This window comes from Cryptomeria japonica, unplaced genomic scaffold (genome assembly GCF_030272615.1).
Source record: "Cryptomeria japonica unplaced genomic scaffold, Sugi_1.0 HiC_scaffold_34, whole genome shotgun sequence".
NCBI lineage: Eukaryota > Viridiplantae > Streptophyta > Pinopsida > Cupressales > Cupressaceae > Cryptomeria > Cryptomeria japonica.
The window spans coordinates 697,501-722,500 of record NW_026728856.1 but is presented as its reverse complement, the minus strand read 5'-3'; the positions used below and the strand labels follow the sequence as shown (position 1 = coordinate 722,500).

At 61.3% G+C, this 25,000-nt stretch overlaps 3 non-coding genes across 3 annotated transcripts; all 3 read right to left on the bottom strand.

The window, feature by feature from the left end:
* Positions 1–1,122: 1,122 nt before the first annotated feature.
* Positions 1,123–1,241, bottom strand: LOC131861909 (5S ribosomal RNA). Its single transcript, XR_009360939.1, has one exon. It is a non-coding gene; the product is annotated as a 5S ribosomal RNA (ribosomal RNA).
* A 5,915-nt stretch (positions 1,242–7,156) lies between these two features.
* On the bottom strand, positions 7,157–7,275 carry LOC131861908 (5S ribosomal RNA). The gene has a single exon (XR_009360938.1). It is a non-coding gene; the product is annotated as a 5S ribosomal RNA (ribosomal RNA).
* A 5,916-nt stretch (positions 7,276–13,191) lies between these two features.
* On the bottom strand, positions 13,192–13,310 carry LOC131861907 (5S ribosomal RNA). Its single transcript, XR_009360937.1, has one exon. It is a non-coding gene; the product is annotated as a 5S ribosomal RNA (ribosomal RNA).
* Positions 13,311–25,000: the final 11,690 nt, after the last annotated feature.

The following is a 25,000-nucleotide window of genomic DNA, read 5'->3' as shown; positions in this document are numbered from 1 at the left end:
AAGTCGGGTTAATTGCATTGTTTTCCCCGGGTGCGCTCCGAGGTGCGCAACATCGGTGCGCACCAAGGAGGGCTCCGAAGTGTGCTCCAAGGTGCGCACGATTCGGAGCTCGGTTTGCCCGGGGTGCGCACACCTTGGCTGGGTTGCGCACCCTTTGTGCGCTCCAAGGTGCGCACGAAGTCGGAGCTCGGTTTGCCCCGGGTGCGCACCTTCGCCAGGGTGCGCACCTTGATGCGCACGCCTTGGCTGGGCTGCGCACCTTGGTGGGCGCCATGGTGCGCACCTTTCGTGCGCTCCAAGGTGCGCACGAAGTCGGAGCTCGGTTTGCCCCGGGTGCGCACCTTGGTGGGCGCCATGGTGCACTCCGAGGTGCCCAAGATTGGTGCGCACCAAGGAGCGCTCCGAAGTGCGCTCCAAGGTGCGCAGGTGCGCGCGAAGTCGAAAGTTGGGTTAATTGTCCGGTTTGCCTCGGGTGCGCACCTTGCGTGCACCTTCGCCAGGGTGGGCGCCTTGGTGCGCACACCTTGGCTGGGCTGCGCACCCGGGCGCGCACACCTTGGCACCCGCGTTTCCTTCATTTTAAATTTTTTTTTTTTACAATCTCTCAAGTGGGAAATTCTATAATCTCAACTTTTTTTGCCTTTTCAGGAAACTTTTGAATGGAGCGCATCATTGGTGCGCTCCGAAGTGTGCTCCAAGGTGCGCACCTCTGGTGTGCTCCAAAGCTCTCTCCAGCTGCGTGCACCTGCCCCGGCCGCGCACCCGGCCCCGCCCAGCTTCGCTCACCTGTCCCGGGCGTCTGGTGCGGAACCTTAGAGTAAGAAACATCACCGTGCACCTTGGCCAACGTGCGCGACTCGACCGAGCGCGCACTGGCCGAGGTGCACACCGATTTCACCTGGGTGCGCGCGCAGCACCTCGGGCGCACCGGGGTGCGCGCACAACGCCCGGGTTGCACCGTGGCCTGTGTGCTCGGGGCGCCTCGGGTGCGCGCTCGGTGTCGCCCCCCGCGCGCGCGGTAGTGCGGGCAGCGCACCCCGGCCCGGCCCGGCCCCGACGAGAACGCAAACGGGCAAAAGGTTTATTCAAATAGCATTGCGACGCCCGGCGAAAAACTAAGAAAGGGTGCAACACCGGGACTTCCCGGGAGGTCACCCATCCCAGTACTACTCCGGCCCAAGCGCGCTTAACTGCGGAGTTCTGATGGGATCCGGTGCACTAACGCTGGTATGATCGCACCCGTTATGAGCTTGTCGCAGTGTGTACTTAGCAAACCGCGACCCACGTGCGAATCCACCCCGGCCACCCACCCCCGTCGAGGTGCACACCCTCCCTCGCGAAGTGCGCCCCGTTCGCCAAGTGTGAGCCCTGCCCGGGTGCGCGCACCTTGCTAGGGCGTCGGGTGTGCACCCGGCCCGGCCTACGTGCGTGCACCTGGACGGGGCGTCGTGTGCGTGCAGTGTCCCGTCTGCAACGCGGTGCCCACACACCACCTCGGGCGCAACGACCTGCGCTCACATGTGGGCCGAGTGCACCTTGGTGCATGTTCGGGGCGCCTCGGGTGCACGCTCGATCTTGCCCCGGTGCACCAAGGCGCTCGGTTTGCCCCGGGTGCGCACTTGGTGCAAGGTGGGCACCCAAAATAGGGATCAAGCACCAAAACACAAGTTTCGGGATGCAAAATGGGACCCAAGGACCACAAATGCGTTCCAAGACCCATGATGGGTCCACGAGAACAAAAATGTGTTCCGAGACTTAATAAACAAATATTGGGTTTTAGGAGAAGAAACATGCTCTGATGCCCAAAACGAGAATCGACCCCGAAAAGGCCACAGGCCAAAAGTGGGATGCGAGACAAAAAAAAATGGGACCCGAGGACCAAAATTGGGTTCCCAGGTCGAAGACAGGGCAACCGGACAAGAAACGACCTCTAAGGCTCGAAATGAGTCCCGACGACTAAAACTTGACAAGAAGCACCCATCAGGCACCCAACTCGACACCCATGGGATGCCGACCCACCCGGGCTTCCACCTAGCACACCTTGGCACCCACCCACCCTCGCACCCAACCTCGCACCCAACTTAGCACCTTTGAACCCACATTGGCACTCACCCTGACCCTGGCACCTTGGAACCCACATTGGCACTCACCTTGACCCTGGCACCCACCTTTGCACTCACCTTGGGACCCACCCTGGCTCCCACCTCGGCACCCACCCAGACACCCACCTTGGTTCCTTGGCACCCACCTTGGATCCTTGGCACCCACCCCGACACCCACCTTGGCACGCAACTTGGCTACTTGCCACCCACCTTGGCTCCTTGACGCCCACCCCGACAACCACCCCGTGACCTACCCTGGCTAGGGTTGGTGCACACCCACCCTGGTGCCCACCTTGGCACCCACCCCATGACCCACCTTGGCACGCACCTTAGTACCCACCCCGTTACCCACCCTAGGACCCACCCCGTGACCCACCTTGGCCAGGGTGGGTGCCTTGGTGCGCACAACTTGCCTGGGCTGCACACCAGGGCGGGCTCAAGATGGCACCCGCGTTCCGTTTTTTTCACTATCTTTCAAAACGGAAATTTTAAAATCTCGTTTTTTTTTTTTTTTTGCCTTTTCTGGAAATTAGTGAAGGCAGCGCATCAAAGGTGCGCAATGCTGGTGCGAACCCGGGAGCGCTCCGATGTGTGCTCCAAGGTGCGGCGTGCACGAAGTCCGAGCCCGGCTTGCCCCGGGTGCGCACCTCGCGTGCACCTTCGCCGGGGTGAGCACCTTGGCTGGGTTGCGCGCCCTGGTGCGCACCAAGGAGCGCTCTGAAGTGTGCTCCAAGGTGCGGCGTGCACGAAGTCGGAGCTCGGTTTGCCCCGGGTGTGCACCTCGGGTGCGCACCTCGCGTGCACCTTCGCTGCGGTGGGCACCTTGGCTGGGTTGCGCGCCTTGGTGGGCACCATGCAGTGCACGAAGTCGGAGCCCGGTTTGCCCCGGGCGCGCACCTCCGCCAGGGTGGGCACCTTGGTGCGCACAACTTGCCTGGGCTGCGCACCAGGAAGGGCTCAAGATGGCACCCGCGTTCCGTTTTTTTCACTATCTTTCAGAACGGAAATTTTAAAATATCGTTTTTTTTTGCCTTTTCTGGAAATTAGTGAAGGCAGCGCATCAAAGGTGCGCAACGCTGGTGCGAACCTGGGAGCGCTCCGATGTGTGCTCCAAGGTGCGGCGTGCACGAAGTCGGAGCCCGGTTTGCCCCGGGTGCGCCCTGGTGGGCACCATGGTGCGCACCAAGGAGCGCTCCGAAGTGTGCTCCAAGGTGCGGCCTGCACGAAGTCGGAGCCCGGTTTGCCCCGGGCGTGCACCGCGGGTGGGCACCTTGGTGCGCATGCCTTGCCTGGGCTGCGCACCAGGGCGGGCTCAAGATGGCACCCGCGTTCCGTTTTTTTCACTATCTTTCAAAACGGAAATTTTAAAATCTCATTTTTTTTTGCCTTTTCTGGAAATTAGTGAAGGCAGCGCATCAAAGGTGCGCACCTCGCTGCCCACCACGGTGCGCAACGCCGGTGGGCACCCGGGAGTGCTTCGAAGTGTGCTCCAAGGTGCTGCGTGCACGTTGTCGGAGCCCGGTTTGCCCCGGGTGCGCACCTCGCGTGCACCTTCGTCGGGGTGGGCACCTTGGCTGGGTTTGCCCCGGCTGCGCTCCGAAGCGGGGTTATTGGAGCGCCGCCTCTTTTTTTGTCGGAGCGTTTGGTGGGGTTTCTCGCATTGGCTCTTCCCAGGCCCGGTTGCCACCCTGGCGCGCACGAAGTCGGAAGTAGGGTTAATTGCCCGGGTGCGCACCTTTGCCAGGGTGGGCACCTTACCTGGGCTGTGCACCAGGGCGGGCTCAAGATGGCACCCGCGTTCCGTTTTTTTCACTATCTTTCAAAACGGAAATTTTAAAATCTCCTCTTTTTTTTGCCTTTTCTGGAAATTAGTGAAGGCAGCGCATCAAAGGTGCGCACCTCGCTGCCCACCTTGGTGTGCTCTGAGGTGCGCACCCGGGAGCGCTACGAAGTGTGCTCCAAGGTGCGGCGTGCACGTTGTCGGAGCCCGGTTTGCCCCGGGTGCGCACCTCGCCTGCACCTTGGCCGGGGTGGGCACCCTCGCTGGGTTTGCCCAGGGTGCGCTCCGAAGCGGGGTTACTGGAGCGCCCCCTCTTTTTTTGTCAGAGCGTTTGGTGGGGTTTCTCGCATTGGCTCTTCCCAGGCCCGGTTGTTGGGTGCGCTCCCACCCTGGCGCGCGCGAAGTTGGAAGTTGGGTTAATTGCCCGGGCGCGCACCTTCGCCAGGGTGGGCACCTTGGTGCGCACACCTTGGCTGGGCTGCGCACCAGGGCGGGCTCAAGATGGCACCAGCATTCCCTTTTTCTCACTATCTTTCAAAACGGAAATTTTAAAATCTCGTTTTTTTTTGCCTTTTATGGAAATTAGTGAAGGCATCGCATCAAAGGTGCGCACCTCGCTGCCCACCTTGGTGTGCTCCGAGGTGCCCACCACGGTGCGCTCCGAGGTGCCCACCACGGTGCGCAACGCCGGTGCGAACCCGGGAGCGCCCCGATGTGTGCTCCAAGGTGCGGCGTGCACGAAGCCGGACCCCGGTTTGCCCCGGGTGCGCACCTCGCGTGCACCTTGGTGCGCACACCTTGGCTGGGTTGCGCGGCCTGGTGGGCACCATGGTGCGCACCAAGGAGCGCTCCGAAGTGTGCTCCAAGGTGCGGCGTGCACGAAGTCCTAGCCCGGTTTGCCCCGGGTGCGCACCTTCGCCGCGGTGGGCACCATGGCGTGCACGAAGTCGGAGCCCGGTTTGCCCCGGGTGCGCACCTCGCGTGCACCTTCGCCGGGGTGGGCACCTCGGCTGGGTTGCGCGCCCTGGTGCGCACCAAGGAGCGCTCCGAAGTGTGCTCCAAGGTGCGGCGTGCACGAAGTCGGAGCCCGGTTTGCCCCGGGTGCGCACCTTCGCCGCGGTGGGCACCCTGGTGCGCACCATGGCGTGCACGAAGTCGGAGCCCGGTTTGCCCCGGGTGCGCACCTCGCGTGCACCTTCGGCGGGGTTGCGCGCCCTGGTGCGCACCAAGGAGCGCTCCGAAGTGTGCTCCAAGGTGCGGCGTGCACGAAGTCGGAGCCCGGTTTGCCCCGGGTGCGCACCTCGCGTGCACCTTCGGCGGGGTTGCGCGCCCTGGTGGGCACCATGGTGCGCACCAAGGAGCGCTCCGAAGTGTGCTCCAAGGTGCGGCGTGCACGAAGTCGGAGCCCGGTTTGCCCCGGGTGCGCACCTCGCGTGCACCTTCGCCGCGGTGGGCACCATGGCGTGCACGAAGTCGGAGCCCGGTTTGCCCCGGGTGCGCACCTCGCGTGCACCTTCGCCGGGGTGGGCACCTCGGCTGGGTTGCGCGCCCTGGTGCGCACCAAGGAGCGCTCCGAAGTGTGCTCCAAGGTGCGGCGTGCACGAAGTCGGAGCCCGGTTTGCCCCGGGTGCGCACCTCGCGTGCACCTTCGCCGCGGTGGGCACCATGGCGTGCACGAAGTCGGAGCCCGGTTTGCCCCGGGTGCGCACCCCGCGTGCACCTTCGCCGGGGTGGGCACCTCGGCTGGGTTGCGCGCCCTGGTGCGCACCAAGGAGCGCTCCGAAGTGTGCTCCAAGGTGCGGCGTGCACGAAGTCGGAGCCCGGTTTGCCCCGGGTGCGCACCTCGCGTGCACCTTCGCCGCGGTGGGCACCTTGGCTGGGTTGGGCACCATTGAGCGCTCCGAAGTGTGCTCCAAGGTGCGCACCATGGCCCTCCAAGGTGCGCAGCATGGCGTGCACGAAGTCGGAGCCCGGTTTGCCCCGGGTGCGCACCTCGCGTGCACCTTCGCCAGGGTGGGCACCTCGGTGCGCACACCTTCTCAATGTTTTCTTGCCTTTTCTGGAAATTGGTGAAGGCAGCGCATCAAAGGTGCGCACCTCGGTGTGCTCCGAGGTGCGAACCCGAGAGCGCTCCGAGGTGCCCACGAAGTCGAAAGTCGGGTTAATTGCATTGTTTTCCCCGGGTGCGCTCCGAGGTGCGCAACATCGGTGCGCACCAAGGAGGGCTCCGAAGTGTGCTCCAAGGTGCGCACGATTCGGAGCTCGGTTTGCCCGGGGTGCGCACACCTTGGCTGGGTTGCGCACCCTTTGTGCGCTCCAAGGTGCGCACGAAGTCGGAGCTCGGTTTGCCCCGGGTGCGCACCTTCGCCAGGGTGCGCACCTTGATGCGCACGCCTTGGCTGGGCTGCGCACCTTGGTGGGCGCCATGGTGCGCACCTTTCGTGCGCTCCAAGGTGCGCACGAAGTCGGAGCTCGGTTTGCCCCGGGTGCGCACCTTGGTGGGCGCCATGGTGCACTCCGAGGTGCCCAAGATTGGTGCGCACCAAGGAGCGCTCCGAAGTGCGCTCCAAGGTGCGCAGGTGCGCGCGAAGTCGAAAGTTGGGTTAATTGTCCGGTTTGCCTCGGGTGCGCACCTTGCGTGCACCTTCGCCAGGGTGGGCGCCTTGGTGCGCACACCTTGGCTGGGCTGCGCACCCGGGCGCGCACACCTTGGCACCCGCGTTTCCTTCATTTTAAATTTTTTTTTTTTACAATCTCTCAAGTGGGAAATTCTATAATCTCAACTTTTTTTGCCTTTTCAGGAAACTTTTGAATGGAGCGCATCATTGGTGCGCTCCGAAGTGTGCTCCAAGGTGCGCACCTCTGGTGTGCTCCAAAGCTCTCTCTAGCTGCGTGCACCTGCCCCGGCCGCGCACCCGGCCCCGCCCAGCTTCGCTCACCTGTCCCGGGCGTCTGGTGCGGAACCTTAGAGTAAGAAACATCACCGTGCACCTTGGCCAACGTGCGCGACTCGACCGAGCGCGCACTGGCCGAGGTGCACACCGATTTCACCTGGGTGCGCGCGCAGCACCTCGGGCGCACCGGGGTGCGCGCACAACGCCCGGGTTGCACCGTGGCCTGTGTGCTCGGGGCGCCTCGGGTGCGCGCTCGGTGTCGCCCCCGCGCGCGCGGTAGTGCGGGCAGCGCACCCCGGCCCGGCCCGGCCCCGACGAGAACGCAAACGGGCAAAAGGTTTATTCAAATAGCATTGCGACGCCCGGCGAAAAACTAAGAAAGGGTGCAACACCGGGACTTCCCGGGAGGTCACCCATCCCAGTACTACTCCGGCCCAAGCGCGCTTAACTGCGGAGTTCTGATGGGATCCGGTGCACTAACGCTGGTATGATCGCACCCGTTATGAGCTTGTCGCAGTGTGTACTTAGCAAACCGCGACCCACGTGCGAATCCACCCCGGCCACCCACCCCCGTCGAGGTGCACACCCTCCCTCGCGAAGTGCGCCCCGTTCGCCAAGTGTGAGCCCTGCCCGGGTGCGCGCACCTTGCTAGGGCGTCGGGTGTGCACCCGGCCCGGCCTACGTGCGTGCACCTGGACGGGGCGTCGTGTGCGTGCAGTGTCCCGTCTGCAACGCGGTGCCCACACACCACCTCGGGCGCAACGACCTGCGCTCACATGTGGGCCGAGTGCACCTTGGTGCATGTTCGGGGCGCCTCGGGTGCACGCTCGATCTTGCCCCGGTGCACCAAGGCGCTCGGTTTGCCCCGGGTGCGCACTTGGTGCAAGGTGGGCACCCAAAATAGGGATCAAGCACCAAAACACAAGTTTCGGGATGCAAAATGGGACCCAAGGACCACAAATGCGTTCCAAGACCCATGATGGGTCCACGAGAACAAAAATGTGTTCCGAGACTTAATAAACAAATATTGGGTTTTAGGAGAAGAAACATGCTCTGATGCCCAAAACGAGAATCGACCCCGAAAAGGCCACAGGCCAAAAGTGGGATGCGAGACAAAAAAAAATGGGACCCGAGGACCAAAATTGGGTTCCCAGGTCGAAGACAGGGCAACCGGACAAGAAACGACCTCTAAGGCTCGAAATGAGTCCCGACGACTAAAACTTGACAAGAAGCACCCATCAGGCACCCAACTCGACACCCATGGGATGCCGACCCACCCGGGCTTCCACCTAGCACACCTTGGCACCCACCCACCCTCGCACCCAACCTCGCACCCAACTTAGCACCTTTGAACCCACATTGGCACTCACCCTGACCCTGGCACCTTGGAACCCACATTGGCACTCACCTTGACCCTGGCACCCACCTTTGCACTCACCTTGGGACCCACCCTGGCTCCCACCTCGGCACCCACCCAGACACCCACCTTGGTTCCTTGGCACCCACCTTGGATCCTTGGCACCCACCCCGACACCCACCTTGGCACGCAACTTGGCTACTTGCCACCCACCTTGGCTCCTTGACGCCCACCCCGACAACCACCCCGTGACCTACCCTGGCTAGGGTTGGTGCACACCCACCCTGGTGCCCACCTTGGCACCCACCCCATGACCCACCTTGGCACGCACCTTAGTACCCACCCCGTTACCCACCCTAGGACCCACCCCGTGACCCACCTTGGCCAGGGTGGGTGCCTTGGTGCGCACAACTTGCCTGGGCTGCACACCAGGGCGGGCTCAAGATGGCACCCGCGTTCCGTTTTTTTCACTATCTTTCAAAACGGAAATTTTAAAATCTCGTTTTTTTTTTTTTTTTTGCCTTTTCTGGAAATTAGTGAAGGCAGCGCATCAAAGGTGCGCAATGCTGGTGCGAACCCGGGAGCGCTCCGATGTGTGCTCCAAGGTGCGGCGTGCACGAAGTCCGAGCCCGGCTTGCCCCGGGTGCGCACCTCGCGTGCACCTTCGCCGGGGTGAGCACCTTGGCTGGGTTGCGCGCCCTGGTGCGCACCAAGGAGCGCTCTGAAGTGTGCTCCAAGGTGCGGCGTGCACGAAGTCGGAGCTCGGTTTGCCCCGGGTGTGCACCTCGGGTGCGCACCTCGCGTGCACCTTCGCTGCGGTGGGCACCTTGGCTGGGTTGCGCGCCTTGGTGGGCACCATGCAGTGCACGAAGTCGGAGCCCGGTTTGCCCCGGGCGCGCACCTCCGCCAGGGTGGGCACCTTGGTGCGCACAACTTGCCTGGGCTGCGCACCAGGAAGGGCTCAAGATGGCACCCGCGTTCCGTTTTTTTCACTATCTTTCAGAACGGAAATTTTAAAATATCGTTTTTTTTTGCCTTTTCTGGAAATTAGTGAAGGCAGCGCATCAAAGGTGCGCAACGCTGGTGCGAACCTGGGAGCGCTCCGATGTGTGCTCCAAGGTGCGGCGTGCACGAAGTCGGAGCCCGGTTTGCCCCGGGTGCGCCCTGGTGGGCACCATGGTGCGCACCAAGGAGCGCTCCGAAGTGTGCTCCAAGGTGCGGCCTGCACGAAGTCGGAGCCCGGTTTGCCCCGGGCGTGCACCGCGGGTGGGCACCTTGGTGCGCATGCCTTGCCTGGGCTGCGCACCAGGGCGGGCTCAAGATGGCACCCGCGTTCCGTTTTTTTCACTATCTTTCAAAACGGAAATTTTAAAATCTCATTTTTTTTTGCCTTTTCTGGAAATTAGTGAAGGCAGCGCATCAAAGGTGCGCACCTCGCTGCCCACCACGGTGCGCAACGCCGGTGGGCACCCGGGAGTGCTTCGAAGTGTGCTCCAAGGTGCTGCGTGCACGTTGTCGGAGCCCGGTTTGCCCCGGGTGCGCACCTCGCGTGCACCTTCGTCGGGGTGGGCACCTTGGCTGGGTTTGCCCCGGCTGCGCTCCGAAGCGGGGTTATTGGAGCGCCGCCTCTTTTTTTGTCGGAGCGTTTGGTGGGGTTTCTCGCATTGGCTCTTCCCAGGCCCGGTTGCCACCCTGGCGCGCACGAAGTCGGAAGTAGGGTTAATTGCCCGGGTGCGCACCTTTGCCAGGGTGGGCACCTTACCTGGGCTGTGCACCAGGGCGGGCTCAAGATGGCACCCGCGTTCCGTTTTTTTCACTATCTTTCAAAACGGAAATTTTAAAATCTCCTCTTTTTTTTGCCTTTTCTGGAAATTAGTGAAGGCAGCGCATCAAAGGTGCGCACCTCGCTGCCCACCTTGGTGTGCTCTGAGGTGCGCACCCGGGAGCGCTACGAAGTGTGCTCCAAGGTGCGGCGTGCACGTTGTCGGAGCCCGGTTTGCCCCGGGTGCGCACCTCGCCTGCACCTTGGCCGGGGTGGGCACCCTGGCTGGGTTTGCCCAGGGTGCGCTCCGAAGCGGGGTTACTGGAGCGCCCCCTCTTTTTTTGTCAGAGCGTTTGGTGGGGTTTCTCGCATTGGCTCTTCCCAGGCCCGGTTGTTGGGTGCGCTCCCACCCTGGCGCGCGCGAAGTTGGAAGTTGGGTTAATTGCCCGGGCGCGCACCTTCGCCAGGGTGGGCACCTTGGTGCGCACACCTTGGCTGGGCTGCGCACCAGGGCGGGCTCAAGATGGCACCAGCATTCCCTTTTTCTCACTATCTTTCAAAACGGAAATTTTAAAATCTCGTTTTTTTTTGCCTTTTATGGAAATTAGTGAAGGCATCGCATCAAAGGTGCGCACCTCGCTGCCCACCTTGGTGTGCTCCGAGGTGCCCACCACGGTGCGCTCCGAGGTGCCCACCACGGTGCGCAACGCCGGTGCGAACCCGGGAGCGCCCCGATGTGTGCTCCAAGGTGCGGCGTGCACGAAGCCGGACCCCGGTTTGCCCCGGGTGCGCACCTCGCGTGCACCTTGGTGCGCACACCTTGGCTGGGTTGCGCGGCCTGGTGGGCACCATGGTGCGCACCAAGGAGCGCTCCGAAGTGTGCTCCAAGGTGCGGCGTGCACGAAGTCCTAGCCCGGTTTGCCCCGGGTGCGCACCTTCACCGCGGTGGGCACCATGGCGTGCACGAAGTCGGAGCCCGGTTTGCCCCGGGTGCGCACCTCGCGTGCACCTTCGCCGGGGTGGGCACCTCGGCTGGGTTGCGCGCCCTGGTGCGCACCAAGGAGCGCTCCGAAGTGTGCTCCAAGGTGCGGCGTGCACGAAGTCGGAGCCCGGTTTGCCCCGGGTGCGCACCTTCGCCGCGGTGGGCACCCTGGTGCGCACCATGGCGTGCACGAAGTCGGAGCCCGGTTTGCCCCGGGTGCGCACCTCGCGTGCACCTTCGGCGGGGTTGCGCGCCCTGGTGCGCACCAAGGAGCGCTCCGAAGTGTGCTCCAAGGTGCGGCGTGCACGAAGTCGGAGCCCGGTTTGCCCCGGGTGCGCACCTCGCGTGCACCTTCGGCGGGGTTGCGCGCCCTGGTGGGCACCATGGTGCGCACCAAGGAGCGCTCCGAAGTGTGCTCCAAGGTGCGGCGTGCACGAAGTCGGAGCCCGGTTTGCCCCGGGTGCGCACCTCGCGTGCACCTTCGCCGCGGTGGGCACCATGGCGTGCACGAAGTCGGAGCCCGGTTTGCCCCGGGTGCGCACCTCGCGTGCACCTTCGCCGGGGTGGGCACCTCGGCTGGGTTGCGCGCCCTGGTGCGCACCAAGGAGCGCTCCGAAGTGTGCTCCAAGGTGCGGCGTGCACGAAGTCGGAGCCCGGTTTGCCCCGGGTGCGCACCTCGCGTGCACCTTCGCCGCGGTGGGCACCATGGCGTGCACGAAGTCGGAGCCCGGTTTGCCCCGGGTGCGCACCCCGCGTGCACCTTCGCCGGGGTGGGCACCTCGGCTGGGTTGCGCGCCCTGGTGCGCACCAAGGAGCGCTCCGAAGTGTGCTCCAAGGTGCGGCGTGCACGAAGTCGGAGCCCGGTTTGCCCCGGGTGCGCACCTCGCGTGCACCTTCGCCGCGGTGGGCACCTTGGCTGGGTTGGGCACCATTGAGCGCTCCGAAGTGTGCTCCAAGGTGCGCACCATGGCCCTCCAAGGTGCGCAGCATGGCGTGCACGAAGTCGGAGCCCGGTTTGCCCCGGGTGCGCACCTCGCGTGCACCTTCGCCAGGGTGGGCACCTCGGTGCGCACACCTTCTCAATGTTTTCTTGCCTTTTCTGGAAATTGGTGAAGGCAGCGCATCAAAGGTGCGCACCTCGGTGTGCTCCGAGGTGCGAACCCGAGAGCGCTCCGAGGTGCCCACGAAGTCGAAAGTCGGGTTAATTGCATTGTTTTCCCCGGGTGCGCTCCGAGGTGCGCAACATCGGTGCGCACCAAGGAGGGCTCCGAAGTGTGCTCCAAGGTGCGCACGATTCGGAGCTCGGTTTGCCCGGGGTGCGCACACCTTGGCTGGGTTGCGCACCCTTTGTGCGCTCCAAGGTGCGCACGAAGTCGGAGCTCGGTTTGCCCCGGGTGCGCACCTTCGCCAGGGTGCGCACCTTGATGCGCACGCCTTGGCTGGGCTGCGCACCTTGGTGGGCGCCATGGTGCGCACCTTTCGTGCGCTCCAAGGTGCGCACGAAGTCGGAGCTCGGTTTGCCCCGGGTGCGCACCTTGGTGGGCGCCATGGTGCACTCCGAGGTGCCCAAGATTGGTGCGCACCAAGGAGCGCTCCGAAGTGCGCTCCAAGGTGCGCAGGTGCGCGCGAAGTCGAAAGTTGGGTTAATTGTCCGGTTTGCCTCGGGTGCGCACCTTGCGTGCACCTTCGCCAGGGTGGGCGCCTTGGTGCGCACACCTTGGCTGGGCTGCGCACCCGGGCGCGCACACCTTGGCACCCGCGTTTCCTTCATTTTAAATTTTTTTTTTTTACAATCTCTCAAGTGGGAAATTCTATAATCTCAACTTTTTTTGCCTTTTCAGGAAACTTTTGAATGGAGCGCATCATTGGTGCGCTCCGAAGTGTGCTCCAAGGTGCGCACCTCTGGTGTGCTCCAAAGCTCTCTCCAGCTGCGTGCACCTGCCCCGGCCGCGCACCCGGCCCCGCCCAGCTTCGCTCACCTGTCCCGGGCGTCTGGTGCGGAACCTTAGAGTAAGAAACATCACCGTGCACCTTGGCCAACGTGCGCGACTCGACCGAGCGCGCACTGGCCGAGGTGCACACCGATTTCACCTGGGTGCGCGCGCAGCACCTCGGGCGCACCGGGGTGCGCGCACAACGCCCGGGTTGCACCGTGGCCTGTGTGCTCGGGGCGCCTCGGGTGCGCGCTCGGTGTCGCCCCCGCGCGCGCGGTAGTGCGGGCAGCGCACCCCGGCCCGGCCCGGCCCCGACGAGAACGCAAACGGGCAAAAGGTTTATTCAAATAGCATTGCGACGCCCGGCGAAAAACTAAAAAAGGGTGCAACACCGGGACTTCCCGGGAGGTCACCCATCCCAGTACTACTCCGGCCCAAGCGCGCTTAACTGCGGAGTTCTGATGGGATCCGGTGCACTAACGCTGGTATGATCGCACCCGTTATGAGCTTGTCGCAGTGTGTACTTAGCAAACCGCGACCCACGTGCGAATCCACCCCGGCCACCCACCCCCGTCGAGGTGCACACCCTCCCTCGCGAAGTGCGCCCCGTTCGCCAAGTGTGAGCCCTGCCCGGGTGCGCGCACCTTGCTAGGGCGTCGGGTGTGCACCCGGCCCGGCCTACGTGCGTGCACCTGGACGGGGCGTCGTGTGCGTGCAGTGTCCCGTCTGCAACGCGGTGCCCACACACCACCTCGGGCGCAACGACCTGCGCTCACATGTGGGCCGAGTGCACCTTGGTGCATGTTCGGGGCGCCTCGGGTGCACGCTCGATCTTGCCCCGGTGCACCAAGGCGCTCGGTTTGCCCCGGGTGCGCACTTGGTGCAAGGTGGGCACCCAAAATAGGGATCAAGCACCAAAACACAAGTTTCGGGATGCAAAATGGGACCCAAGGACCACAAATGCGTTCCAAGACCCATGATGGGTCCACGAGAACAAAAATGTGTTCCGAGACTTAATAAACAAATATTGGGTTTTAGGAGAAGAAACATGCTCTGATGCCCAAAACGAGAATCGACCCCGAAAAGGCCACAGGCCAAAAGTGGGATGCGAGACAAAAAAAAATGGGACCCGAGGACCAAAATTGGGTTCCCAGGTCGAAGACAGGGCAACCGGACAAGAAACGACCTCTAAGGCTCGAAATGAGTCCCGACGACTAAAACTTGACAAGAAGCACCCATCAGGCACCCAACTCGACACCCATGGGATGCCGACCCACCCGGGCTTCCACCTAGCACACCTTGGCACCCACCCACCCTCGCACCCAACCTCGCACCCAACTTAGCACCTTTGAACCCACATTGGCACTCACCCTGACCCTGGCACCTTGGAACCCACATTGGCACTCACCTTGACCCTGGCACCCACCTTTGCACTCACCTTGGGACCCACCCTGGCTCCCACCTCGGCACCCACCCAGACACCCACCTTGGTTCCTTGGCACCCACCTTGGATCCTTGGCACCCACCCCGACACCCACCTTGGCACGCAACTTGGCTACTTGCCACCCACCTTGGCTCCTTGACGCCCACCCCGACAACCACCCCGTGACCTACCCTGGCTAGGGTTGGTGCACACCCACCCTGGTGCCCACCTTGGCACCCACCCCATGACCCACCTTGGCACGCACCTTAGTACCCACCCCGTTACCCACCCTAGGACCCACCCCGTGACCCACCTTGGCCAGGGTGGGTGCACCCACCCTGGTGCCCACCTTGGCACCCACCCATCCTAGCACCCAGCCTGTGACCGGGCTTGGAACCCAACCTTGCACCCGTCTTGGCCAGTGTGGGTGCGCACCCATCCTGGCACCCACGTTGTGACACACCCTTTAACCCACGCACCCTAGCAGCCACGTTGGCACCCACCTTGGAACACAACCTAGCAACTTGGCACCCACCCCGTGACCCACCTTGGCATCCACCATAGCAGTCGCCCACTTGGCACCCACCTTGGAACCCAAGTTGGCACCCACCTCGGCACCCACCTTGACACTTGTGGACCCACCTTGCCACTCACCCTAGCATCGACCCATCCTAGCACCCACCCTGGCACCTTTGCACCCTAGCACTCACCCATCCTAGCACCTAACCTGTGACCCACCTTGACACTCACCCTCGCACCCACCTTGGAACCCAACCTAGCACCCACCCACCCTGACACCAACCCTAGCACCTACCCACCCTTGCACCCACCCTGTGACCCATCTTGGCACCCACCCATCCTACCACTCAACCTATCACCCACCTTCTCACCCACCTTGGCATCCACCTTAGCACCCACCCACACTGGCACCTTGGCACCCACCTCGGGCAAGGTGGGTGCACACCCACCCTGACACCCAATTTAGAACCAACCGAGCATGTTACCCACCTTGGCACCCACATTGCAGCCCACCCTAGTACCCACCCTATGACCCACATTGGCATCCACACCCTAGCACCCAGGCACCTCGACACCCGCCTTGACACGCACCCTAGCACTAAACCTGTGACCCACCTTGGAACTCACCCTAGAACCCACCCACCCTGTGAACCACCTTGGCATCCACCTTAGCACCCACCCACCTTGGCACCCACTCTAGCACTCACCCATCCTAACACCCAACTTGTTACCCACCTTGGCACCCGCCCTCGCGTCCACCTTGAAACCCACCCTAGCACCCACCCACGCAGGAGCCCACCTTGGCACCCAACCTAACACCCACGCATCCTGGCACCCAACTTGTGACCCACCTTGGAACCCACCCTAGTACCCACCTTTGAACCCACTATATCACCAACCCACCTTGGCACCCACCCTATGACCCTCTTTGGAATCCACCCTAGCACGCACCCACCCTGGCACCCACCATGGAGCGCACCCTAGCACCCACCCACCTCGGCACGCACCTCAACACCCACCTTGGTGTGCGCACTGCGCCAACCTCTCAAAGACCCTATGTGGTGCGCTCCAAAGTGTACACCTTTGGTGCGCTCCAAGGTGCGCACCTTTGGTGCACACCGAGGTGCACACCAAAGTGTGCACCGAGGTGAGCACCAAAGTGCACTCCAAGGTGCACACCAAGGCGTGCACCTTTGGTGCGGTCAATGCAAACGAATTCGGAAGTTGGGGTCGATGTCCTAATCGCTGCTGCAGACTACACGTATGAGAATCGGACAAATAGCTTTATATAGGGGAGGTGTTGCGTTTGATGGGTCGACTCCCCTGGTTGTGTGCACTGCACCAACTTCAAAGACCCTGTCTTGTTTAAGAAGTCAAAAGTTGGGGTGGATGTCCTAATCATTGCTGCAGTCTACGCATGTATGAGAATCAGACAAATAGCTTATATAGGGGAGGTGTTGCATTCGGTGGGTTGACTCCCCTGGTTGTGCGCACTGCGCCAACCTCAAAGACCCCGCATAGCAGAAGAAGTCGGAAGTCGGATTTTGGTGAGCACCAAGGCGTGCACCTTTGGTGCGGTCAACGCAGACGAATTCAGAAGTTGGGGTGGATGTCCTAATCGTTGTTGCAGGCTACACATGTATGAGAATCAGACAAATAGCTTATATAGGGGAGGTGTTGGGTTTGATGGGTCAACTCCCTTGGTTGTGCGCATTACGCCAACCTCAAAGACCTTGTTTTCGTTAAGAAGTCAAAAGTTGGGGTCAATGTCCTAATGGCTCCTGTAGGCTACACATGTATGAGAATCGGACAAATAGCTTATATAGGGGAGGTGTTGGGTTTGATGGGTCGACTCCCCTGGTTGTGCGCATTACGTCAACCTCAAAGACCTTGTTTTCGTTAAGAAGTCAAAAGTTGGGGTCGATGTCCTAATTGCTCCTGTAGACTACACATGTATGAGAATCAGACAAATAGCTTATATAGGGGAGGTGTTGGGTTTGATGGGTTGACTCCCCTAGTTGTTCGCATTACACCAACCTCAAAGACCTTGTTTTCGTTTAGAAGCCGAAAGTTGGGGTCGATGTCCTAATTGCTCCTGCAGGCTACGCATGTATGAGAATCAGACAAATAGCTTATATAGGGGAGGTGTTGGGTTTGATGGGTCGACTCCCCTGGTTGTGCGCATTGCGCCAACCTCAAAGACCCTGCATTGCGGATGAAGTCGAAAGTCAGAGTTTGGTGTGCTACAAGGTGTGGTCGAAGGTGCTCACCTAGGTGTGCACCTTTGGAGCGCAGGAAAAGTGCCCTCCAAAAGTGCGCACCTTTGGAGTGCACAAAAGTGCCCTCCAAAAGTGCGCACCTTTGGAGCGCACAAAAGTGCCCTCCAAAAAGTGCCCTCCAAAAGTGCGCACCTTTGGAGCGCACAAAAGTGCCCTCCAAAAAGTGCCCTCCAAAAGTGCGCACCTTTGGAGTGCAGAAAAGTGCCCTCCAAAAAGTGCCCTCCAAAAGTGTGCACCTTTGGAGTGCACAAAAGTGCCCTCCAAAAGTGCGCACCTTTGGAGCGCAGAAAAGTGCCCTCCAAAAAGTGCCCTCCAAAAGTGCGCACCTTTGGAGCGCAGAAAAGTGCCCTCCAAAAAGTGCCCTCCAAAAGTGCGCACCTTTGGAGCGCAGAAAAGTGCCCTCCAAAAAGTGCCCTCCAAAAGTGCGCACCTTTGGAGCGCAGAAAAGTGCCCTCCAAAAAGTGCCCTCCAAAAGTGCGCACCTTTGGAGCGCACAAAAGTGCCCTCCAAAAAGTGCCCTCCAAAAGTGCGCACCTTTGGAGCGCACAAAAGTGCCCTCCAAAAGTGCGCACCTTTGGAGCGCACAAAAGTGCCCTCCAAAAGTGCGCACTTTTGGTGCGCACCAAGGCGCTGGTTCGGTCGTTGCAGGCGAGTTCGGAAGTTGGGGTCGATGTCCTGAGCGGAGGTGCAAACTACACAGGTGTCGGAATCGGACAAATAGCTTATATAGGGGAGGTGTATGCTTCGATGGGTCGACTCCCCAGGTTGAGCGCACCGCGCCAACCTCAAAGACCCTACGGTATGGATGAAGTCGGAAGTTGGGTCCGATGACCGATTCGATTAGTAGGTATGCTCATGAGGTCGGAATTTGGGTCCGATGACCTGCCATGTGCAGGAAGGCGAATGTTGGCACTGTGCGTTGCAAGGTGCACACCAAGGTGCTGGTGCGGTCTTTTTAGTCGAGTTCGGAAGTTGGGGTCGATGTCCTGATCGGAGGTGCAAGCTACACAGGTGTGGGAATCGGACAAATAGCTTATATAGGGGAGGTGTATGCTTCGTTGGGTCGACTCCCCGGGTTGAGCGCACCGCGCCAACCTCAAAGACCCTACGGTATGGATGAAGTCGGAAGTTGGGTCCGATGACCGATTCGATATGTAGGCATACTCGCGAGGTCGGAATTTGGGTCCGATGACCTGCCATGTGCAGGAAGGCGAATGTTGGCACTGTGCGTTGCAAGGTGCGCACCAAGGCGCTGGTTCGGTCGTTGCAGGCGAGTTCGGAAGTTGGGGTCGATGTCCTGATCGGAGGTGCAAACTACACAGGTGTGGGAATCGGACAAATAGCTTATATAGGGGAGGTGTATGCTTCGTTGGGTCGACTCCCCGGGTTGAGCGCACCGCGCCAACCTCAAAGACCCTACGGTATGGATGAAGTCGGAAGTTGTGTCCGATGACCGATTCGATATGTAGGCATACTCGCGAGGTCGGAATTTGGGTCCGATGACCTGCCATGTGCAGGAAGGCGAATGTTGGGACTGTGCGTCGCAAGGTGCGCACCAAGGCGCTGGTGCCGTCGTTGCAGTCGAGTTCGGAAGTTGGGGTCGATGTCCTGGTCAGAGGTGCAAACTACACAGGTGTGGGAATCGGACAAATAGCTTATATAGGGGAGGTGTATGCTTCGATGGGTCGACTCCCCGGGTTGAGCGCACCGCGCCAACCTCAAAGACCCTACAGTATGGATGAAGTCGGAAGTTGGGTCCGATGACCGATTCGATACGTAGGCATATTGGCGAGGTCTGAATTTGTGTCCGATGACCTGCCATGCGCAGGAAGGCGGAATTTGGGTCCGATGACCGAGTTGATGGCGTGCCATGCGCAGAAAGGCGGAATTTGGGTCCGATGACCGAGTTGATGTTGATGGCCCGCCATGCACAGGAAGGCGGAATTTGGGTCCGATGACCGATTTGAAGGCGTGCCATGCGCAGAAAGGCGGAGTTTGGGTCCGATGACCGAGTTGATATTGATGGCCCGCCATGCGCAGGAAGGCGGAATTTGGGTCCGATGACCTGACATACGCATGGAGTCCGACTCGGGGGCCGATGTTCGATTCGATGACTTGCATTGTGGGTAAAGTCGGAAGTTGTGGTCTTTGACCCGATTCGATGACCAGACTTCGGCTGCTTGAGAATCGGACAAATAACTTATATAGGGGAGGTAGTGTTCTCGAGCATCCTCCCCCCGTGCCCGTTTATGTCGATTGATGCTGGTGCTCGACTGGTTGGAGCGCTCGGATGCAAAAATCTTGCACCAGGATTTATCGATTGTGATGGACACGGCAAGTCTCCTGATTGCTATGCAGGAGCTCATCGTGAATCTCTATGCGGCCTTGGTATGGACTCGACCTGCGGAATGGTTCGGCAATGGTAGTCGCTCCAACACGTCCTTGCAATGGCCACAGAGGTGATTCGACTAGAGCTCCAGTCTAGCTTTTGGGTTGCTTGGCGGACTGGTATAGCCGCGATCGAGTTCCGGCCATGAACGTTTTAGATAGCTCTTGGGCTTTCTGGGACGGAAGTCGGAAGTTTGGGCTGTTGTCCGATTTGATGACCATTCTTCGGATGTGTGAGAATCGGACAAATAACTTATATAGGGGACTGTGTTGTCTCACGCAGCCCCCTCCGTGCCCCTCTATCTCGACCGATGTTGGTGCTTGAAAGGGTTGGGATCGCTCGGATTTATAAACGTGCACCACCATTTGTCGAGTGTGAGGGACGCGGCAGGTCTCCTAAATGCTATACGGGCGCTCTCTGAGAATCTCTATCCGGCCTCGACACAGACTAGTCTTGCTGAATGGTTTGGCACTGGTAGTCGATCCAACACGTCGTTGTTGTGGCCGCCTAGGCGATTCGATTCGAGCCCCCGTCTAGCTTTTGGGTTGCTTGGCGGATTTTGCCCTATCCGCAAGTGAGCTCGGTCCCTAAACGTTCGAGAAACCCGATTGCTATGCGCCGACTCTCTTTCTTGCGAGCCTCCATCTAGCTTTTGGGTCTCTACGGAACGGAAGTCGGAATCTGGGACCGTTGTTTGATTCGACGAGGCAGACTACGGTTGTGCGAGAATCGGACAAATAACTTATATAGGGGAGGTGTTGACTGGAGCATTCTCCCCCGTGCCCCTCTAACTCGACCAATGCTGGCGCTCGAACGGTGGTAGCGCTCGGATTTTCGTTGAGCGCCAGCATTGGTCGATTTAGAGGGGCATGCGAGATTCCCGAATGCTATGCGAGGGCTCTAACGGAAATGTCTATTGGTTTCGGTATGGATGCAATTGCGAGTGGTTCGGCAAAGGTAGTCGTTCCGATGCGTCCATGTCGTGGCCAAATCGATAATTCGATTTGAGCCCTCGTATAGCATTTGGGTCTCTCGATGTGATTCCGCATTCCAGTCCCTTTGGGCACTGCTTGAGCCGCATCCCAGGGGGTTCCCTTCCCAATAATCTGCCTCGCAACCCGATTGCTATGCGGTGAGGCTCCTCGGCCGCCTCGGAACTATCTGTGTATCAGACGCATCGCGGGATAAGGGGTTGGCAACGGTAGTCGCCCCAAGCGCGTCCGATGCTTGGACCATTCCGAGGCGGCCCTGAAGCCTCTTCCGTCTAGCCGTTGGGTCCTTCTCGCCGCATCCCTTGCCTCGCACCCCGATTGCTATGCGGTGAGGCTCCTCGGCCGCCTTGGAACTATCTGTGTATCAGACGCATCGCGGGATAAGGGGTTGTCACTGGTAGTCGCCCCAAGCGCGTCCGATGCTTGGACCATTCCGAGGCGGCCCTGAAGCCTCTTCCGTCTAGCCGTTGGGTCCTTCTCGCCGCATCCCTCGACTCGCACCCCGATTGCTATGCGGTGAGGCTCCTCGGCCGCCTTGGAACTATCTGTGTATCGGACGCGTCGCGGGATAAGGGGTTGTCACTGGTAGTCGCCCCAAGCGCGTCCGATGCTTGGACCATTCCGAGGCGGCCCTGAAGCCTCTTCCGTCTAGCCGTTGGGTCCTTCTCGCCGCATCCCTCGCCTCGCACCCCGATTGCTATGCGGTGAGGCTCCTCGGCCGCCTTGGAACTATCTGTGTATCGGACGCGTCGCGGGATAAGGGGTTGTCACTGGTAGTCGCCCCAAGCGCGTGCGATGCATGGACCATTCCCAGGCGGCCCTGAAGCCTCTTCCGTCTAGCCGTTGGGTCCTTCTCGCCGCATCCCTCGCCTCGCACCCCGATTGCTATGCGGTGAGGCTCCTCGGCCGCCTTGGAACTATCTGTGTATCGGACGCGTCGCGGGATAAGGGGTTGTCACTGGTAGTCGCCCCAAGCGCGTCCGATGCTTGGACCATTCCGAGGCGGCCCTGAAGCCTCTTCCGTCTAGCCGTTGGGTCCTTCTCGCCGCATCCCTCGCCTCGCACCCCGATTGCTATGCGGTGAGGCTCCTCGGCCGCCTTGGAACTATCTGTGTATCGGACGCGTCGCGGGATAAGGGGTTGTCACTGGTAGTCGCCCCAAGCGCGTCCGATGCTTGGACCATTCCGAGGCGGCCCTGAAGCCTCTTCCGTCTAGCCGTTGGGTCCTTCTCGCCGCATCCCTCGCCTCGCACCCCGATTGCTATGCGGTGAGGCTCCTCGGCCGCCTTGGAACTATCTGTGTATCGGACGCGTCGCGGGATAAGGGGTTGTCACTGGTAGTCGCCCCAAGCGCGTCCGATGCTTGGACCATTCCGAGGCGGCCCTGAAGCCTCTTCCGTCTAGCCGTTGGGTCCTTCTCGCCGCATCCCTCGCCTCGCACCCCGATTGCTATGCGGTGAGGCTCCTCGGCCGCCTTGGAACTATCTGTGTATCGGACGCATCGCGGGATAAGGGGTTGTCACTGGTAGTCGCCCCAAGCGCGTCCGATGCTTGGACCATTCCGAGGCGGCCCTGAAGCCTCTTCCGTCTAGCCGTTGGGTCCTTCTCGCCGCATCCCTCGCCTCGCACCCCGATTGCTATGCGGTGAGGCTCCTCGGCCGCCTTGGAACTATCTGTGTATCGGACGCGTCGCGGGATAAGGGGTTGTCACTGGTAGTCGCCCCAAGCGCGTCCGATGCTTGGACCATTCCGAGGCGGCCCTGAAGCCTCTTCCGTCTAGCCGTTGGGTCCTTCTCGCCGCATCCCTCGCCTCGCACCCCGATTGCTATGCGGTGAGGCTCCTCGGCCGCCTTGGAACTATCTGTGTATCGGACGCGTCGCGGGATAAGGGGTTGTCACTGGTAGTCGCCCCAAGCGCGTCCGATGCTTGGACCATTCCGAGGCGGACCTGAAGCCTCTTCCGTCTAGCCGTTGGGTCCTTCTCGCCGCATCCCTCGCCTCGCACCCCGATTGCTATGCGGTGAGGCTCCTCGGCCGCCTTGGAACTATCTGTGTATCGGACGCGTCGCGGGATAAGGGGTTGTCACTGGTAGTCGCCCCAAGCGCGTCCGATGCTTGGACCATTCCGAGGCGGCCCTGAAGCCTCTTCCGTCTAGCCGTTGGGTCCTTCTTGCCGCATCCCTCGCCTCGCACCCCGATTGCTATGCGGTGAGGCTCCTCGGCCGCCTTGGAACTATCTGTGTATCGGACGCGTCGCGGGATAAGGGGTTGTCACTGGTAGTCGCCCCAAGCGCGTCCGATGCTTGGACCATTCCGAGGCGGCCCTGAAGCCTCTTCCGTCTAGCCGTTGGGTCCTTCTCGCCGCATCCCTCGCCTCGCACCCCGATTGCTATGCGGTGAGGCTCCTCGGCCGCCTTGGAACTATCTGTGTATCGGACGCATCGCGGGATAAGGGGTTGTCACTGGTAGTCGCCCCAAGCGCGTCCGATGCTTGGACCATTCCGAGGCGGCCCTGAAGCCTCTTCCGTCTAGCCGTTGGGTCCTTCTCGCCGCATCCCTCGCCTCGCACCCCGATTGCTATGCGGTGAGGCTCCTCGGCCGCCTTGGAACTATCTGTGTATCGGACGCGTCGCGGGATAAGGGGTTGTCACTGGTAGTCGCCCCAAGCGCGTCCGATGCTTGGACCATTCCGAGGCGGACCTGAAGCCTCTTCCGTCTAGCCGTTGGGTCCTTCTCGCCGCATCCCTCGCCTCGCACCCCGATTGCTATGCGGTGAGGCTCCTCGGCCGCCTTGGAACTATCTGTGTATCGGACGCGTCGCGGGATAAGGGGTTGTCACTGGTAGTCGCCCCAAGCGCGTCCGATGCTTGGACCATTCCGAGGCGGCCCTGAAGCCTCTTCCGTCTAGCCGTTGGGTCCTTCTCGCCGCATCCCTCGCCTCGCACCCCGATTGCTATGCGGTGAGGCTCCTCGGCCGCCTTGGAACTATCTGTGTATCGGACGCGTCGCGGGATAAGGGGTTGTCACTGGTAGTCGCCCCAAGCGCGTCCGATGCTTGGACCATTCCGAGGCGGACCTGAAGCCTCTTCCCTCTAGCCGTTGGGGCTTTCTCGCCGCATCCCTCGCCTCGCACCCCGATTGCTATTCGGTGAGGCTCCTCGGCCGCCTTGGAACTATCTGTGTATCGGACGCATCGCGGGATAAGGGGTTGGCAGTGGTAGTCGCCCCAAGCGCGTCCGATGCTTGGACCATTCCGAGGCGGCCCTGCAGCCTCTTCCGTCTAGCCGTTGGGGCCATCTCGCTGCATCCCCCACCTCGCACCACGATTGCTATGCGGTGAGGCTCCTTGGCCGCCTCGGAACTATCTGTGTATCGGACGCATCGCGGGATAAGGGGTTGTCACTGGTAGTCGCCCCAAGCGCGTCCGATGCTTGGACTATTCCGAGGCGGCCCTGCAGCCTCTTCCGTCTAGCCGTTGGGGCCATCTCGCCGCATCCCCCAGCTCCTCGGCCGCCTCGGAACTATCTGTGTATCGGACGCATCGCGGGATAAGGGGTTGGCAGTGGTAGTCGCCCCAAGCGCGTTCGATGCTTGGACTATTCCGAGGCGGCCCCGCAGCCTCTTCCGTCTACCCTTTGGGGCCATCTCGCCGCATCCCTCGCCTCGCACCCCGATTGCTATGCGGTGAGGCTCCTCGGCCGCCTGGGAACTATCTTCGTATCGGATGCATCGCGGGATAAGGGGTTGTCACTGGTAGTCGCCCCAAGCGCGTCCGATGCTTGGACTATTCCGAGGCGGCCCTGTGGCCTCTTCCGTCTAGCCGTTGGGGCCATCTCGCCGCATCCCTCACCTCGCACCCCCATTGCTATGCGGTGAGGCTCCTCGGCCGCCTTGGAACTGTCTTCGTATCGGAAGCATCGCGGGATAAGGGGTTGTCACTGGTAGTCGCCCCAAGCGCGTCCGATGCTTGGACTATTCCGAGGCGGCCCTGCAGCCTCTTCCGTCTAGCCGTTGGGGCCATCTCGCCGCATCCCCCACCTCGCACCCGGATTGCTATGCGGTGAGGCTCCTCGGCCGCCTTGGAACTATCTTCGTATCGGACGCATCGCGGGATAAGGGGTTGTCACTGGTAGTCGCCCCAAGCGCGTCCGATGCTTGGACTATTCCGACGCGGCCCTGTGGCCTCTTCCGTCTAGCCGTTGGGGCCATCTCGCCGCATCCCCCACCTCGCACCCCGATTGCTATGCGGTGAGGCTCCTCGGCCGCCTTGGAACCATCTTCGTATCGGACGCATCGCGGGATGAGGGGTTGTCACTGGTAGTCGCCCCAAGCGCGTCCGATGCTTGGACCATTCCGAGGCGGCCCTGAAGCCTCTTCCGTCTAGCCGTTGGGGCCTTCCCGCCCCATCCCTCGCCTCGCACCCCCGATTGCTATGCGGTGAGGCTCCTCGGCCGCCTTGGAACCATCTGTGTATCGGACGCATCGCGGGATAAGGGGTTGGCACTGGTAGTCGCCCCAAGCGCGTCCGATGCTTGGAGCATTCCGAGGTGGCCCTGAAGCCTCTTCCGTCTAGCCGTTGGGGCCTTC